Source organism: Manacus candei, unplaced genomic scaffold (genome assembly GCF_025592945.1).
Source record: "Manacus candei isolate 608988 ecotype Guabito, Panama unplaced genomic scaffold, ASM2559294v1 h1tg000113l, whole genome shotgun sequence".
NCBI lineage: Eukaryota > Metazoa > Chordata > Aves > Passeriformes > Pipridae > Manacus > Manacus candei.
In genome coordinates, this window is record NW_026138161.1 from 1,329,237 (window position 1) to 1,348,459 (window position 19,223).

General features: G+C 47.3%; 1 long non-coding RNA gene across 1 annotated transcript; it reads left to right on the top strand.

Moving 5' to 3' along the window:
* Window positions 1–1,704: 1,704 nt before the first annotated feature.
* LOC127461826 (uncharacterized) lies at window positions 1,705–10,195 on the top strand. The gene is made up of 4 exons (XR_007900203.1): window positions 1,705–1,915; window positions 3,105–3,227; window positions 8,758–8,874; window positions 8,963–10,195. It is a non-coding gene; the product is annotated as an uncharacterized LOC127461826 (long non-coding RNA).
* Window positions 10,196–19,223: the final 9,028 nt, after the last annotated feature.

Below are 19,223 nucleotides of genomic sequence, written 5' to 3' on the forward strand. Positions count from 1 at the left end.
AATGTTTTCCCATAGCACCTTGCCTTGTTTTTGGCACTGTCTGAGACTTTGAGTCACTTTCAGTAACAAGATGGAACATAATTGCCCAGAGAAGTTGTGGATGCCCCATCCTTGGAAGTGTTCAAGGCCAATTTGGATGGGGCTTTGAACAACCTGGTCTAGTGGGAGGTGTCCCTGCCCATGGTAGGGAGGTTGGAACAAGATGATCTTTAAGGTGCCTTCCAACCCCAACCATTCCACAATTTATGGGCTGGATGGAGTGATGGGGATGGCTATGGTATTAGCATGAGCCTCTCAGGAGCTACGGTGTCATCCATGCTAGTTGTGTGGAAAAGGACACAGCTGGGAAGCACAGAAGAAAATATATTGTCTAAGAAGATTTCCTCTTGGAGAAAAGTCCTGAGCAAAGCCCAGGCTTGGTGCTGGGACTGATCTAAGACAGTATTGTGCTGGTAACTTCACTGCAGCCACTGGCACCAATCTGGCTTTCCAGAAAAACTCATCTTTTCCAGAAAAACTCATCCTTTTCAACTTGTACAACTCCTCTGGGAATGCCTCACTTCTTCCAGGGAAGTTCCCTACGCATAGTTGGCTGTACTAACTGTTTTTTAAAAAATAATTTTTTTTAAAAATTTTTTTTTCATATTCTTCTATCTGCCAGTATTTTCGGGAAAGGGATTTCCCCTCTGTTCACTTACACATTTAAGATTGTATTTATTCCTTTTAAACTTTTTCTGGGCCTTGCTGGCTGGACCCTCGGTTATGAGGGTAGGCTGAGCCTGATATCCTACCTATTGCCATAAGGAGTGTGCTCAGCAGTAAAATCCTGCTGTCTGAGTGAGGCACAGTAGTTGTCCCAACCCACAGTGACCTGCTGTTTGGTTCGGGAGGAGATTTGGGTTGTTTTGCTCTGCAGCTTTTATTCCTGCAGCAATCCAATTTCTGCCCATGGGATTGCAGAGTGCTGTAGTGCCTCTTTGGGATCACGGGTGTATTTGCCAGGGTGAGACCCAGGGCACAGTGGTGGAACATCCCAAAAGCTCAGGGGAAAAACAGTGTGTGAGGATCTGATGTGGGAATGGAGGAAGAAGGGAGCAATGTAAGTCGGGAGGGAAGAGAAGCGTGACCCAGCGAGAGAGCAGAAGAGCTCGGCTCTCTGCCAGCAGTACCGAATTGGACTCACCTCTCCCTCCAGCCTTTCTAGGCACTGACTTGTGTTTTTCCCAGTCTTGCCCTGAAGCAAGCAGAGCTCTCGCCCTCTCAGTGCCACAACGGGCACTCAGCACCTCCCCGGCTGCCGACCCTCTCCGTGCCTCCTTCAGTCCGCCCCAAATGGAGGTTTTATGCCCCCCCTTCCCACTCCCTCGGGCTGCTACCCCCCTCCCAGTTTCGGTGTTTCACATCCCCATTCTCTGCCGCCAGTCTCAGGCAGCTCCTCACCGCCTGTCCAGCTCTGAGCCGCGGCATCTGCTCCATCCTCCGGCTCACCCCGCAGCCCGGCGGCCCGCCCGGCACGGCACGGCACGGCTCGGCTTGGCTCGGCGCAGCACGGAGCATCCCGGTGGCGGGACCTCCCCCTCCCTCCTCCCTCCTTCCCCGTTCCTCCTCCCTCCCCGCGGCCTCGAGTCGCGCCAGTGATGGAGAGAGCGTCACCGTCTCCTAGCAGCGCTCCTAGCAACGCTCCTAGCAACCGGGCAACATCTGCTCCCGCTGGACCAATCCGCGCAGGGAACATCTGGGCACCCACCTCCGCGGGCTGCGGCCGGGAGGTGATGCGCTCCTCAGTGGCTGCAGGGACCCGCAGGAGCTGCCACCACCGCCACCACCGCTACCACCACCTCCACCGCCACCACCTCCTCCAGGAGCAGCGAGGGAAGGACGGAGCAGCCCTCCCTCTGGAGCCGGGGCTCGCTGGGTGAGTGGCGCTGAGCCGGGGGACAGCAAGCTGTGGGGTTGTCCGAGGCAGTGAAGTGGCGCGGGGCTTTGCTGGTGGGATCTGTCCCAGCGGGTTTAGCAGGTGGCTGTTGACGAGGAGTAAGTTTTGTGTTTGTTTGTGAGCTCTCGGCTTTGCTGCATCGTGGAAGAGGGCAGAGAGCTGAGAGGGAGGCTCACGCACGTCCCGCAGTGCTATGGGCTACGGGCAGAGGTGCTGCTGCTCTGCCGGGCTGTAGCATGCTCTACGAAAGGTCATTTCAATCAGAGTCCTCTTTTTACGGTCAGAGCTGAACTCTGAAAAGTAACCATAGCTCTTCTTTCATTGCCTGTTAATGGTGTCATCTCTGGGATGACACAACTGTCTAAATATAGTTGTCTTATAGCTGCGAGGCATGAATATGCACACATACATGCTCTTTCTTTCTTGTAGGATTTAGACAAGCCTAATTTCATTCATGTGCATAAACAAGCGTGAGTGTCTCTTCACACACATATGAAAGTGCAGAGTTTAGGTAAAGTCCCACATATCTGTGATAATTTTTGCCCCAGAGCGGGAGATATTCTTACATGCCAGATACTTCCCCGAGAAGGCATCAACCTGGAAGCTGCACTGTATGTCAGGCAAACACTGAAACATGCATCCTGCAATAATTCTGTTGAAGAGAAATGGGAATATGACTTTCCCCGGACCTGTATTGCTCTGCAGGCAGTGTGTGTATGATAGGAAATTAATGCTACTACTCAAAATAATGGTGTTGGTTCATAGTAGCCCTTTAGCTGTCCTCTGAGGATGACAAGAATTAATGGAGAAAATAATGTGCCAATTTAAGAGGCGGTCAGGGCAGAATTCATGTTCTAGGTCTGGAAATGTCTGGATATTTAGAGGAGCAAGCTGTATTTTTGCAGCATTTGCTCTGAGAGGATATACCACTGAGGGACTGAAATGTTTTTTTCTTAATGTTTTATGATGATGTTTGAAAGGGATTCCAGGAAGCAAGGTCAAAGTTAGAGAATTGGGTGTGACATCAGGACTCTTATTTATTCCTGCTACTAAGCCCTGTGGGGATGCTGAAATAGCACTTTCTTCTCGTGTGGTCCAGCTACTTGCCGTGTTTGTCCTGACTTTGCCACCTGAGCTATGTGTGTTTCTCCTTGATGCACCACCCCAGGTAACCGTTCAGCAGTGCCGTGCTGCCAGAAATGCTCGCTGAGCCCGTGCGAGGGGGAAATCTTACCAGAACTGCTGAGATTATCCCAGAAAGACCCTTTGCAGATTGACTCCGCATCCTCAGGTAACTAACAAGTTTGCAGACTTCAGCTGGTCGAGCTGAGTGAGGGAATTTACCGGGATTAGTGTTGAAAGGGGGTGAACCTGGAATTATTATTTTGTTCTATTGATAAAAGTAGTGGGACTGTAGGAATCGAGACAGGAATAGTCACTCAGCCATTAAGTCTCGTGCCTTCATGCCCTCATGAGAGCTATTCAGATGCTTGTGCCTTGTACACACGTGTGCCGAGGGAGAATCTGCAATTAGGGAGATCTGCAAAGCAATTAGCCAACTAAAAGGTAGTTTTAAAGTGCAAAGCCAGCAGACAACAGCACGGCTGTGGGTTCCCACCTTTCCGTGAGTCAATGAAAGGGGGCTTACTCTGTCTGAGAGAGGGATAAGGCTCGATACGCTGGAAGGACTGCAATCGATTGGCAGTCCGTGTGAAATCCTAGGGCTGGCATGTGTTTTCAATCCACATGTTCATCTGCCTGTGGTCTGGTAGCTTTGCGTTATCAGCTGGGAATCCCACAGTGGGACCAGCTGCTTATGCTTCCCCTGAAGAGGGGGAAAAGCTGCAGCAGAGCGCGCAAAATCAGAGGCAGGTTTCAGCTGAGCACCCCCTAATTGCGAGTGCTCTGAAGGTTAGAGACGGGAGAATTTATCACGGCAGTTTGACAGCAGTCGCAAGGACATGATGATACGTCCTGCCATGTCCAAGTCACATCTCCCGCCAATAAATAAAGGCCAGTTTCTGTGTGCTCAGAAGCCTGAGGTTTTCTATTTGTGCATGCAAGAGATGCTCAGAAATGGTTTCCGTCTCAGCCAGCTTTAGCTTGTATATTGATTACCCTCCTTAGGCTGCGATAGGAATCCTGCAGGGCACCGGCACATTTGAGTCACCACCTCCGTGCGCAGCGGCGGCAGGTCTGGCTCGGCCAGCCGGCTCTGTGCTTACCCCCTGCAGATGTCTGCATCAACACCAAGTAGTATCGACTCGTACAACCCCTTTCACTGCAGCACTGAGCAGGCAGGGATGAATTTTCTTCCAGAGAAAAGGTAGGGGAGGTGGAGGCACAGGCAGGGGTGGGGATGCTCCCAAGGGCTCACGTGCAAGTTCTGGGACAGAGCTGCTGTGCAGACCGGGGCTTCCAGATTCCTCTCCAATGCCTGAGAGGAAAAAGCACGAGATTTGGTTGTTTTCTTTTCCTGGCTGTTCAATCATTTATTAAACTCTGTCTTAGCTCCTGTCTCGGCAAGGTTGCAGCCCTGTGGAAATCACCCGGCACTAATTCGTGCCAAAGAGGGGTTCCTGTCACTGGGGCAATGCAGGAGCACAGGGGCCAGATGAAGTAAATTTCTTGCAATTTGCAGTTCAACTGGGAAGTTGCCATGCTATAAATCTATTTCCAACCCAATTTAGATAAGATAACCCTCTGTCCAAACATGCCTAATAACTCTGTGAGTACCACGCCATCGAGCACCATAATTATTCCCTGAGAAACAAATAGGAACGGACATATTCTGCTCTTTTGAAAGTACAATTAAAGCCCCTGCGAAGCTGTGTTTGAGAGCTACAAAGCTCGAGACAGAGGCGCCTATTCCGTCCTCGCTGCCGCGCACGGGATTTATATTTTAAACTTCCATTAGCGCTAATGGCAGCTGCAGCCGCCGTGCTCCGATGTGCTGATGTGCCGCGCATGCAGAGCAGGCACGGCACCGGCGGGGTGTAAACACCGGGCAGCGTGAGCAGCAGCGCCTGCCCTGGGGCTCCCGAGCCCTCGGCAGCACTTCCCGCTGCTGCAAATTGCACCGAGTCCTTGGTGAGCAGCGGAGGGCTTGCGGCTGAACGCTGCCGGGACGCTGGATGCGCTTTTCCAAGGTTCGTCCAGCCTGGAAGGACAAAGCCCAGGCTCAGGACTCAGCGCTCCGCTGGTTAGTCTCCCCGCGGGGAAATTTGGCCCCGTGCCTTGACTTGTGGTGTAGCGCTGAGAAAAAACGTAATGTGATTAAGATGTATCTGTCTCTGAGCTTGAGTGAGGCAGAGGCAGTGACTCATACCACCTTGCTGTAGCTGTCAAAACACTTGGCTCGCGAGAATAGCCTTCTACACAAAAAGCACTGATTCAATATGTTTATATTTAAACAAAACACTAAGGGTCTGATTCACTGCGGCATTACTACAGCCTGTAACCCCAGCCAAGCAGCTCCCAGGCACACACAGAGCCAGTGCACGCTGACTTTCAATAAGTGTTAGAGAAAGGCTTGGTCCTTGAGAGTATCCTGCAGGGAGAGGGGCCCCTGGAAAGCTCTAGCATCCGTGTTGGTGTCGAGGGCACAGTGCAAGGCACAGTTCATGCTCTCATTCCCTGCACCTGCAGACAGGTGTGTGGGAATCACCAGCAGCCACAAAACATGGCAGTGACAACGAGGCGGGTGGTGGTGGGATGGTAGCTACACTGAGCACAAAAGCAGACCTCAAACTTCTGTGGAGCAGCCCTGGGATGGGACTTGTTTGCCTTCAGCTCACTTTCTCACCCTGAAGCTGCGGGTGTGCAGTCAGCACCCCTTCCCTCCCGGAGAGAGGAAGGTAGCAGCTGAGCTGGTGTGGGGAATTGAGTGCCCCAGGCGCTGCAGATTTGTAACTGCTGGAATTTACTAACAGCTGGTGTGTTGTCAAGCAGCTTGAGGGTACTTTGCTCCTAGAGTGTAGTCTTTCATTTAAAAGTGGGAATACATTTAAAGCCGAATTTACAGCCTAGAGATGCTCTTGGTGTTTGCTTGGTCGTTGCTTCCTTGCTCCTAAACCAAGTTATGGGGAGGTTGTTACAACTCTGCTGCTTTAGCTTATGTAAGATCTCTAGGAGTTTAAATACAGTCAACGACTTTGCACCCAGTGGGTACATCCCAGGCTGGTGCTGAACATAACCCCACAAAAGGGGTGCCAGTTGGATGCTCAATGAACTCACTGCCAGGATGGTCATATATATCCCTCAGCAAAATACAATTTTTCTGTCTGCTCCCGCCAGCCAGCAACAGTCCCCATCCTGTGGCATGTGCTTAAACACAACCTTCCCTCACTCTCTCTCCCTCCCTCCCAGGGTCAGGGTGCCAGTGCTCCTTCCTTTGTCCCTGTTCTCTGCTCTTTGCTGGTATCTATAGGACCACCTGTGCTCGGGGGATGCCGAGTTTCACACTGTCACCCTCCATTCTCTAGGGCAGGGAGAGAAATTCCTGTGGCATGGAGCAGCAAAGTAGAGGTTTGTACGGAGCTAGCGGAGCTGCGGAACTGAGCCACGGTGCTCTGTGCACTGTGATTGTCTGTGCTGCCCCTGCACTCAGGCTGATTTTCTGTTTATGCTTCACACAGGCAGTACTAGGGCCACACTCTCAGCTTTTTCCCTGAGAAGCTCTAGGGAGCAAGTTAGAGAACTTAGAGTCTTGGTTTCAGGGAAAGGATGGGTCCATGGTTGACTCATCTACCTGTGTGCTGGGTTTGGCTCCATTCCCAGCCCTGACAGCCTGGGTGGCTACAGGACTGTCACTTCATCTGTCTATACCTTTGTCTGTCTCAGAGAAGTGTGAGAAAAACTGTAGAATTCTCCCATCCCATGGCACTGGGAGATAAACGCATTTGTTGCTGTGCTCAGATAAGACAGCAGTGGGGTTTCCACCTAAGGGAACCTAATATCAGCGTAATTAAATGTCCAGGCTGTCAGGGCTCTGGTGCAACTCAAATACTGGAATAAAACCTGCAAGCAGCGAAGGTTGCTGCATGTGAAAGTAAACCAGTGTTTGCAGCTGCTCAATGCCAATGGAGTGGTGAAGACCACAACTGTGCCCTTACCCTGGAGAGCTGAGGTGGACGCAGGGAGCATCCCTGGTGTATGTGGCTGTCCAGGGTGATGAGAATGTAGTGTTGTTCCACTGCAAGAGCGATAGTCCATCACCCAGAGAAATGCTACTGTTTTGTTCAATCCATGTTGGGATGCGTTCCAGAGCAGGGCTGAGGGGTCTCCACTCCAAATGGGCTGTTAATCCACCAGTCAGGAGTTTTCTGTAAAGATTTGTAACATACTTTATGAGAAACCTCCCTCCTCATGGACTTGAAATTGTGAGAAAGCATAAGAAGAGTCTCGTGTGAGGGAATTTCTTCTTCAGCCCCTTCTTGTGGGTTTTTGATGTAGAGGAAGGAAGGAAGAGCACATTGATCCTTCCTGCTAGTGAAGGAGAGATTCTTTCAGTCCTTGAAATGGTTGTGTGGGTATCTTATTACTCCCACCTGCAGCTATGACTCAAGGAGTCCTTCATGCCCCGTGGCAGGATCCTTCTAATGATGTGAGGTCTGTGTTCTAGCTGTGCAATATCCTTTGGCTTTTCTGCTGTGACAGGGAAGCTGTCCAGAACCAAATCCTTTATTTTCTCAGAAAAGTTTCAAATGCTGCCATGAAGAGATCTCAATTTGGGGAAGAAAACATTTCCTGTAGGACCTGACTTTGAGTTATTCTATGAAGTAGGTCTGGATACTTTCCCTGAATTGACTTTAGACATCAACATAATAAGTTTTAAAAAATGGTACATTTAAAAGTAAACAACACAATTTTCTTATAAAAGAGAGAGTGTGGGAATTGATGCCTCTCGCAAGTGCACGTGCCCCCTTTTATTGTCTGGTATAGCAAAGCAAAGACAAATCCTGGCTCTCACAGGGACCCAGTGTTCACCAGACTGAGTACCACCGGAGTTATGGACTTCATTAAGATGCTGAATTAACACCATGACACATTTCTCTAGAGATAAGAGAGCTCAGAACAGCCAGCCAGGCCTGCCTGCAGGAGCACAGGGTGCCCTAGTCCTCTGCAGGTCTCTGCTGTGAGGAACCAGACCTCCACTAGGATCTTTTCTCCGGACAAAAGAAAAGCCCAGTAGTTCCTTCTCTTAGTCCAAAGGTTGAGCCTTCATCCTCTGTGCCCTGAAAAACTGAAGCAACACAGAGAACAAACCAACTCCATCACCCTCCCAATGAACTGAGGCTCTGCTGCTTCTCTGAGACGACACTACCATCTAGTGAATATGCTCTGTATTGGTTTTCCAGGGAAGCCACGGAGCTTCTGTGCATGGTGTGTGGAAATCAAAACCCATCTCTTGGCCTGCACACTCCACAGCATGGGACATGGTCCTGTCCTGCAGACGGATGGTCCCATCCCAGTCACTCCTTATGGCGACCTTCCTGCCTTGGGCATCTCTCGCCTGCTCCGTGATGCTCTGGCTGGCCAGGACAGCCCACTCGGCCTGTGCCTGGTGCTGTGGTGGTCAGTCCAGAGAGGGGCTTGCTGTGCTGATAAGCCTCTGGGTGGGTGTTTCAGAAATGCCTTCACATTTGCCAGCCTCTCAATTGTTTTTCCAGTGTGTTGAAGGCTGCAGGTCGAGGCTGAGTGTCGCCCTGGCTGCATCCCCCCTCTGGACCCCTCCTTCCCCTACACACCCCAGACTGTAATGTTACAGCCACCAGGGCAGCAAGCAGTACTGACCTTCTTTTTCTTCTTCTTTTGTGCAGAGCTGGTCTGATCAGGGCCTACCAAAGACATTAACGACGTCGAAAGTAGCCTACTTTAAGAGAAAATATGCAGAAGAAGAACATTTACATCAAGATTACCATGAGTATTGTCCAAAAGTGAGTATCTCTCTGACTCCAGACCCCATCCTCCCCTAGTTTCACTCCTTGCTGCTAAAGACCCATTCACTTGCTCTTTACTCCCCAGCACTTGATATTACCAGAGGACCGGACTTGTATCCTAAAACTATCCCTCCAGAAACTCCGCTTCCTGGACGACCCCGAAGCCTATCTCCGTAGGTCTGTATTAATTAACAATCTGTTGAGGAAGATTCACCTAGAGACAGAGAGGGAGAGCTATGAATACTTTAAGGAGGCTCCGTGCTATAGGACTGCTTACTCTGACGCACGAAAACGGCTGAAGTTTATGGTGCAGGAGTGCTGTTCCCAGTCGCTCTATTATGAAGAGCTGCACTCGTATCGCATCGTGCCTTACTCTGCAGAGAACGCCGTTTACGGGATGGGCTACACGGGCAGCCACCTGGAGCAAAATTCTCAGTTGCTTATTTATAAAATGAATTAAAAGTAGCTGTTAGACCCACTGATGTTTGTTTCTGAATGCTTGAACTGCTTACTGAGGTGTTAAGGTGAGGCACTAATTGCAGATCAAAGGCGGATGCGTTGGGAGCTGAGTGGAAGGTACTTTGGATAATGCTCTGCAGCCCCCCGCTGTTAAACCCCCCGGTTGTGAAGTACCTTGCTGTACACAGAGAGCTGGTGCAATACGGAGGTCCTTACCCGCAGAGACTGCGTGCAGCGCGCTTTGTAGAAACAAAGCTGCATTTTTAAGTTCCCTGTGTGTAGATACAGATGTTCCAAATCACTTTTACAGTTAAATTATGCCATCCCTGGTGAAGGGGGAACTGCCCAAAGCTGTGGAGTAGTCTAACAGTGAGGAGTAAAACACAAGTTATCTACTGTAAAGGTATAGATAGAAAGTTTGAGAAATGCTTTGACCATGAAGGAGTCAGTGCCAAAGGAATCAGCCTTTAGTTTAGGATTTTCAGAGACTGAACTCACTTGCTACTTACAAGACACTCTATACTGAGATTTGCAAGGGTTTGTGGGTTGGGTTTTTTTAAAATAATTGCATCACCTTTTACTTATATTATCTCTTAGCTGGTATCTACTTTGCTATTTTAATAAGAACCAGAATGACTCACAGGAAAGATTGTTTTTTCAGCCCATCATTGGTGTTCCCTTAACTTCATTTGCCTCTTTCCCTAGCTGTTTCCCTGATACTTCTTTGCATGCTAATTTGCTGTTTGGCCCGAGGTTCACACTGGTGCTAGGGAATAGACAGCAATTTCTTTTTATGTGGAATATAAAAGGCAGAAAAGCAATGATAACCCTCGTAGATAGAGAATGAATGTATCTGACAGATGCTGATAAGACCTCAGAGGTTCTGATGAAACTGCTCAGCATTAGTAATAATGTTTCAGGTTAAGTGAAATGTCTAATTTCAATCTGGGAATTAACTTTAGAAGATGTAAATATATATTTCACAAGCTACGACATGCGAGATGTTCAGCAAATGGAATGACTACAAGTGGAAAGTTTTATAGCTGCCAAAGCTACGTCATGAAAATACCAAAGAGTAACATAAGGGAAAAGATGATGCTCCAGCAATGGGGTCAAAAGCAAAGATTGCACTATAATCTGGGGAAATGTGATTAATGAGCCTGTAAATTAGCTGTTAGCGATACACCTGCAGTTCACCCACGGGTGACCTGCATCCCAGAATTGCTGAACAAATATACAAGATGATTCAAAGCCTGACAAAGTCCTGCAGGTCTGTTGGCTTACAGCAAAGAAACTGGCTTTGCCTCGCTGGCTATCACCACTTTAAAGCTTTAAAGCAAAGTAAATAATAGCGCACACTCAGCTGGAGGCAGATATACATATATATACATATATATAAAAGAAACTAATTTTTTTTACTATTATTTTGAAAGGCTTTGCTCGTGCAGATGTGGCTGATGCTATTTCTGAAGCATTATACAGTATGAACAAACACCATGGCTTGCCAGGAATGTGCTTTGTGTCAGATTCCTCCTGTCACCCTGCTCAGAGCATCCTAGTCGTGTGAGTTGCACATATCATCACAGCTCTCAGGCACGTGTTAGTGCAGGAGAAAAGTCAGGAAGGCAAAAGCAAGAGGTATGAAGAACAAAGTCAGCTCTGATAGTGGTTAGAAGCCGGTAGAGGTATAAGAGACAGAAGAAAGCAGTAAAATCCAGATTTTTTTAAAAAATAATAATAAAAAAAAGGCAGCAGTGCAATTCAAAACAAGGATAACCTGCAAACTGGAGAACATAAACAGCACAGATATTGTGGGAAGGCTGGAAAAACAGGGCTGTGCTGTTTGGGAGGTGCTGTTAGTCATGATGAATGTTCAGGTTTTAGTTTTTATTTTGAGACGAGGCATATTTACTTGTCTCGTACAAGAAGATATCTTTAAATCCTTGGTCAGTGCAATTCAGCATCAGAGCTGCCTGGCTATGTGTGGTTGATTCCTGCTGCCCCTGGGCTTGCAGCAGCCCCAGATCGTGTGAATGGTTAAGCTTTCATTTGGTGTGGTTTGAGAAATCTCCAGTTGAAGGCAGCCGTGCCCACCCCAACAGGGGACTGAGAGAGGCCAGGCTAATGATCAGGTGTGTGGAACAGCCCCAGTACCACCAGTAGGAGCTGGCAGAGAAGCCCATCTGCTGCGTGGGCTGTGGGCTGGCGAGAGGAAGGCTGTTGTGAGAGCTGCCATTATCCCCCAGGGAGCTCTCTGGCCTCTGGGGGCACCTCACACGCCTCGTGCTGCCTTTAGGGCTGGGACGGTGGCAGAGGAAAATTGCTCCTGTCTTCTGATTTTTCAAACCATGTAATTTTCCACTCCGAATTGATCTGATTTATGCATTTTTTTCTCTTCATGTCCATTTCACTTGAATTCATGATGATCTAGTGGTTACATGAAATGCTAAAATGCTTCTTTTCTCTCACTGACTGACTTTATTATATTCATAGGATGGTTCTGGCTTGAATAAATAAAACTTTTAACTTAAATTAGTAATGTTTCAATGAAATGAAAAAATCTCAGTAGGATCAAAGTCTTTAACCTCACTTGAAAAAAAAAACCAACACTGGCCCTGTCAGATTCATCTTTGAAAAGGTTCTTTGCCTGCTGGAAGAGGCAAATACTTTCTTGCCTATTGAAAGCTTCTTTGATGAGGTGTTAAAATAACTGAACACATACAATAGACAAAAAATCTGCATCAGATCACAAAACTCCTAGGACAAAGGATGATATTTTACTCTTGTTTCTCTCATGTGTTGTTTTCTTGAACAAAAATTATTGTTCGATTTCTTAACTTTTACTTGCTCTCGGAGCTGTTCAAATGGATTATTTCTTTCTAGAGAACAAATTGGTTTTGTTTGGTTGACTTATTGATATTAAATTGAATCAAAGGTCCCCAATTCTAAATGTTTTTAGTCTACTTTAGTCTGTACTGCCTTCCGCTTTGCCAGTGATTGGTCCTGTTGAAAAGTGGATTTGAAAGATTCTACTTTAGTGCTTAAAACCCATAGTTTATGGGGTGATAAAGAAGTACAGAGGTGCAATAACATTGCAAGTGACTCCCAAAATATTTAATTGTACAGCTTTTGAACTGTATACTGATTTTAACATTTAGTTACCAAGTTACTGGTTACCAGCACTTTAATACAGCTACATACAGTGATTTTTCTTTATGGGGTGTGTAGCTACAATTCAGCTCTTCTGGCTTCTGATGTGTGAATCTGTCTGTAGGTGGTCAACTTTCAGTGATATATATATATATATATATATATATATATATATGTTCTATTATGACTGCATTAGGAACTCCTACATATGGGCTATGTTTGCACTGGATGTAAAGAAAGTCCTTCCTTCCCTTTGACTCAGTTGCCTTGGAGATAGAATATTCATCGGAGAGAATATAAATGAGCTGGGTGACAAGGACAGACTTGGTGATGAGAGCTGATCATTTAGAAAATGACTGGCTTAGGACGATTCATTTTCACCTTGGAATAGCAGCACACTGGGCTGTAATTAGTGTTTCTGTGAGTTAAGTTTTCTTTGTGTTGCTTTTCCCTACCTGACTGGACATGTTGATTGATAGTGGGGTGGCTCCGTGGCAGGCACAGTGTGGGTGTCATGTCTCTGCCTGTACAACCCAGTGATGAACCCCAATATATTGCTTGAGCAACCTGGTCTAGTGGAAGGTGTCCCTGCCTACGGTAGGGGTGTTGGAACTGGATGGTCTTTAAGGTCTCTTCCAACCCAAACCATTCCATGATTCTACGATTCCATGATATTAGGGCCCTGATCCTGTAAATGCTTCAGTTATCATCCAGTGTCCTTGCACAGACCCTCTTGCCCAAGAGGCTCCTCGTGTGCTTGATGCTCAGCATGTCTATGAGCCTGTGCAGGGCTGGGGCTGCTGGTTCTCCTCGATTGCCTCATTATCAGTGGAAGTGATTATTGAGCTGCCGCTTGAATTCTTGACTACATTTATATTGCACTGTAAATTGAACTTTTGTTTTCAATGAATGTGTTGAGTATATGGACTATTGTGCCTTAAAGTCCCATCCTCATGCGAGCCTTTGTAAATGTTCTGTAAATCTGCAAACCGCCTATCGCTGATGACTCTGTGCACTCTATACAGGTCTGATTTGGTACTTGGCAGGACCTTGGGAAACCCAACCCTGACCTCAGTTTGCCGTGAACACAGAGGGGATATGCCAATTCCCTCTCCTCTTCTTTGTTTTTGGTTTTGGTTTTGGTTTTTTTTTCAGATTGCTTTTCTCTTCGCTGTTCATGAAATTCTGTTTTTCTGGTTTCTGTCATAGCTGGGTTCTGGGTCACCTACAGCACCAGGAGCCACTTGCAGGAACTCAGAAAGTTGTAAAAAAAGTTGTCTCCAGCTTTTAAATGCCACCTGTGGGCGTGCTCTCAGGAGGGAATCACAGCTGCATATAACAACTGTGGCAGGTGTTGTCAAGTATATCATCATATATTTGACATGATTAACAGAGCAGAAAAGGGAACACCTATTTCTATTGAAACGCATGAGCCTGCATAATGTTAAATACATGGTGATTATGCACCAAGTAATTGGAATAACACCTACTGGTTCTGTAACAAAAAACAGCTTTTTAATGTTTAAAATTACCTGGGACCTGATTGAAGGTTTTTATGAAATTGTTTTCTAAAGTGAATAGTAGAAAAATGTATATGTATTTTAAATATACGTATGATGTGCATGTTATTAATAAAGATCTATTTCTATTGAACAAGATGGACTCTTGTTGAATGTATGTGGTTTGGTTTAGAAGTTAACATGTAATGTTACTAAAGAAAGGTTTCTAACACCATTAATCCCCTGAAAAACTTAAAAGCTGCAGATTCTTTGAGGGTGAACCTGGGGCTACTCCTCTGGATGCTCTGCAAACTCTGGCAATCACTTGTCCTGTCCTGATCCCACTGTCTGCATCCCAACTTGCCTATGGGCTTACAAAGCCCTTCCTCTTTTCCTTGTTTACTTATTTAATTAAAAAATCTGCAAGAAACCATTTTTCTAATGATATTCTGCAGGGCATCTTTCAGATGCTGTCAAAGGGTGAAAGAAAAAAATAGTTAGCTATCAAAGCAGTTCAGGAAAATGGTATTTTTACTAAAAGTCTTGAATATAATGGAAAGATCACCATCTTCCTCCTCCTCAGGGATTTTATTTGGAATTGTTTTCTTGAAGAAGCTGAAATGAAACACTGAAAATATTCAAGAGATACTGAAAAGGAGAAATATTTACAAAAGGAAGTTTCCCCTGTGGGCAGGAGCCTCTTGAGGCAATCACAGGGAGACATTTTCCAGGGCCAAGTGCTTTAGCTCCCATCTCCAGCCAGGACTTGGGTACCACTTGGGGCTGCAGGTCCAAGTTTTTTAAGGACAAAGCTTTGCAACCAGGTGCCACAGGCACAGCAGTACACCAGTCACCTCCTATGATGGTGTTGCATTAGGAGACAACAGCTGGGTGTTGTCAGCCTGAGGACAGCTCTGAAATCACTGATCCTGAGTCCCCTACATACCTCATCTGGATGTAGTGTTACCAGGATTAGCAGCCACCACCCAAATCCTGAGATGTTTCCTGTCTCTGAACTGCTCCTCTTTTAAACCAAAGAGCTGCATCTAGACCTTGGCATGGGAATGTATATGACTTAGAGGAATGGGCTTCTTGCTCCATGCTAACAGGTTTAGCCTGTTTTCTCCCCATATTGTGTGTTAATGACCAAGAGTCTCTGGAGTGACATATCCCTGTCACAGAGAAATATATTCAAATGGACAAAATTCCTCCTAGATCCTGGGTGGGAGCAGCCACCTCTGAGGATTCACCACACTGGTAGGAGATACTGGGCCTTGCTTGGTTCAACCACGGAAAGAACTGCTTTAGTGTGGAAATAAAAGACAGTGGAGCAGCTTCACACCTCCCAGCACAGACATACCGTGTTGTCCAACACATGCAAATACTTTCCCACTGTGGGTATTTTCAAAGTCCTATGAATCATCCTGCTACAAGGCAAATTCAGCTGCAGACTGAAGGTGGGGTGTTCTATGCCAATTATTCTGCTGCTAAAGGAGGTGGTGAAAGCACTGTGCCCAGACCACCATAGGCTTGCTTTGCTCTCAGCTGTATTATCTTATTTAGCTCTTTACAGCCATTTGCAGCCACTTTGAACCGAAGCTTTTGGGCTGTCCTGCCTTGGCACTGCCAGCCCAGACTCATGGAACAGCTGACACAGGACCCAGAGAACCCATCTGAGAGCTGTAACTCACCATTACATCCCACACTCCGTGCATGTCAGGGCTTAATTAATTCAGGCCCTAAGCTAAGTAGTGCTGACAGTCAAACTAGGCGACACTTTGAGGTCCTGGCTGCAGAGTGCTGCAAAGCCCTGCAGCATCCCAGCTCTCCCAGTCCTGCAGGGAGTCCTGCTCTGCCTTGCTGATGGGAAATTATCCCCACTTGGGCTGAGTGGTGCCAGATTGTAGCTCTTACTGGTGGAAGGTGGCTTTTCCTGACACAAACTGCTTAGTGGAAATTGTTGCCAATCTGCTGCGAGGAGGTTTGTGTGTAACATCTGCTGTCAGGGTAGAGGAAGAATGGCTGGAAAGGGAAAGGTCTTTCTCCCTGTAAGGTGCCAGAATCCTCTGATCATAGTGGGGAACTGTTATTGCTCTCCCATGTTGTCCTTTGAAGCTCAGGACCATGCAGACATTTCAGGTCCTGCATGGCCAGTTCTAGAGGGCGATGCCCCACCACAACTGCAGCCTCTGGCTCATGGAATCAGAGTGCTGTTCCTGATGATCCCAATGAGTTGGGCCCTTTTTTTACAGCATTAATGTAAATAGCTATTTTTCTGCAAAATTTTGAGTCTAAGGCCAGTGGGCATCTTGGTACCCTTTGGGGGCACAGGTCCATATGCAGATAACTGAGGTGAAGACGTGTCTGCTCTGGAGGAGAACCAGAGACTGTCTCTGGTTGCTGCATAGACAGGTGGGCTGCAGAATGGAAAGGTTGTTGTGGTAGCACTTGAGTTAAAACAAAAAAATTTGTGCTGGAAGAGGTGGAAGGTCTCAGCTCTCGGGAGCCTTACACTTGGTACCAAGGAGTTACTCTCCTGCTGGAATTGTTTTACCTAGTAATTTGTGTCTTGGGAGATGGGTCTGAGTGAAGCAGTGACCAGGGGTTGATGGACCAGCTCAACAGTGTCTGCTCTAGTTCCACTTGAGATAAAAAATCAATGCTGTGAGCATTGGGAGGGAGACTTGCCACAAGGCTGAAAAAGCTCACATGCATCTTGCATTTGCAGTTCTCAAGGCTGGGATCACCTGGAAAGTGAGGGCAAGCTGCGGCTAACAAGGGGCAATAGTAAGTCAAATGCTGATACCCCTGCTGACTGAGTCAACCCTGCAGCACATCTTGTCCTTCCTACTCCTCCCGAGGGGTGCAGGGCAGGCTTTGTGCCTGAAGATGGCACTGCTGTATTGAAGGATTTCAGGAAAATTGCTGTGATGGAGCTGCACGTAAAACCAGAGCTGTTGAGGCGAGCTCAGGGATGGGTGCAGCGGTCGGCGCTGTCTGGGTCTGAACTCGAAGGACCCCGTTTCCCATAACAGCAGCCCCAAACCAAGGCTCTCTCTGTACCTGTTTGAAATATTGAGTTTTTCCTTAGCGTTCCTAGAATTTGTCCCCTGACAGTATCCAAATCTTGCTAGTTTGGTGTAAACTCTCTCCTCTGCTCTCTTAAGAAGTTGTAGGGTGTGTATTGGTTGCTGAGTTCTACAGAGGTCTGATGGGAGCATGACAAAATGCAGGGAGCTGCTCTGAGTTATTCATGAGGGATGATTCCCTTCTTGTCCTGGTGGTAAGAAGGCGGATGGGAGTGTGACCCAGGCTCTGCTCAGGTGCTCATTTCAAGTAAAGCAGGGGTGGTCAGAGCCACAAGGTGTAAACAAAGTTGTCTTTTCTATGCTTATGTCCTGCTCCCCCTCTCCTTCTCTTCTTGAACAATTTGAAGTAGCAGCAAATAATCCCTATGTTGTGCAGGTAAGAATTAGACCATAGAGTGATGAAATGATGACCCCCACTGGCCCCTGGATGCCCAGGGTGTCCCAGATCTATTGTCTGACCATCAACACTGGCTCTGTTTCATTGCAAAGGTGATAGGAGACTGATTGCAATCAGGCTGAAGTGGCAGTGATGTCTTCTAGGGATCGTGAACATGAAGTAGCCTAAAGGCAGCATCCAACCTGAGCTTGGTGGTTTGGGCATTACCTGCATGCCAAGAGACCAAGCAGGCAGGGTTGGGACTGAATTAGGATGGAAGGGTGTCCTGATGCACACCCTGCAATTGGTTTGAAGGGCTCCTGGGCAGAAGGACACCATCCCGGGTCAGATGTGGGTGAAAATGGAGAAGCCTTGCTCCTCTTAAAGCTTTCTGTGCCCCAGCTTTGTGCTGAGATCTGCCTGTCCTCAGCCCCTGAGCCACAGTCCTTGTGGGATGGAGCCCACTTGCCCACTCGGGGTGGGTCTGGATTTACTGTTTTCTGTACACTGGCACCCCCGAACACCACCAAGAGAGAGAAGCAGCAGCATTCTTTGCCCATTACTATGACTGCTTCTATGCACACACAATAAAAATTCATAGCTGTCTGTCTTTATCTTGACCACTGGAGGGCTGCATCTACCTGCAGACTCTATTTAGGTTACATTAAACCCACAGCACCTGTCACCTTGTGAGATATCTTGTACTAACGTAATTGGGGAAGGCTGAAAAGCAGGAACTGTTTTCTTTGGGGAAAAAATCTGACTGTAGACTTCATTGGTTTGCAGTGAAAGTGCTTTTTTCCCCTGTTGGAAGCTTTGTGGATAGTTCTAAAAAAGGCAGTGGGTTGGGAGGGAGAGAGGGAAATTGCTTCAGGATAGTCGGGCTGTGAAAATAGGAGCGTTAGTTTGTTTTGAACTGTGTTCCCTCTTTCATAAATTAAATATTAGGGCCATATGCCATTGGAGTCAAAAAGGTCCTTAAACTCCTGAACATGCCTCAAGCCATTTATTTCTCTGTTGTGCCTGAACTGGACAGTGGTACCCTGTGGCTCAGCCCCTCTGGTCTCCAAACCCAAGCCCTTCTTGGTCCCCTTTGGCTCAGCAGGTTCGTGCAGAGCCCACACAATGGGCTGAGCTCCCTTTTTTCTGGTGAACTCAGAGGAGCAAGATGTGCAGTTGAGCACCAAGAGCTTGACAAGTGAAATGTCTTATCTGCAGATGTATTACAGTGTGCTGAGGAGCTGTACCTCTCCAGGGGTCTGTGCTCAGGCTGTTGTGGGGTTTTATTTTCCAGCTTCACACAGACTTTGCAGATTTCTATTCCAGCTTTGAATTTCTATAGCTTGGAGACACAGCATTGCTGCTAGAAACATGAGCAGCAAGCCAGGTATTGCCTCAAGCTATGTCTGTCCCCTTTTAGCTGCAGGGTGGTGTCTGTGGAGTTTGATGATTGACTCTTGGGAAGTGCTTCCCTTGGGATGACTGCCTCAGTGGCGACTCACACTTACCAGAGTGACTTTGTTGCTTGCCCAGTTGGACTTGTCACTTCTTTCTCATGCCATCTTGGGCTCACACTTCCAAGGGTTGGTGGAGGAATTCAGTTAAAAGCAGTAATGTTCCTGCCATGGATTGAATAAAGCTCTTCTCGGACTACAGAGGGCAGCAGATCGTTCAGAATTCAATAGACTTAATCCCATACTAATTTTAGCAGCTGTAGCTCTGCTGGAGAAGTTCCCTGCAGCTGAGAGTGGGGCTCCTCTGCAGGGACCAAGA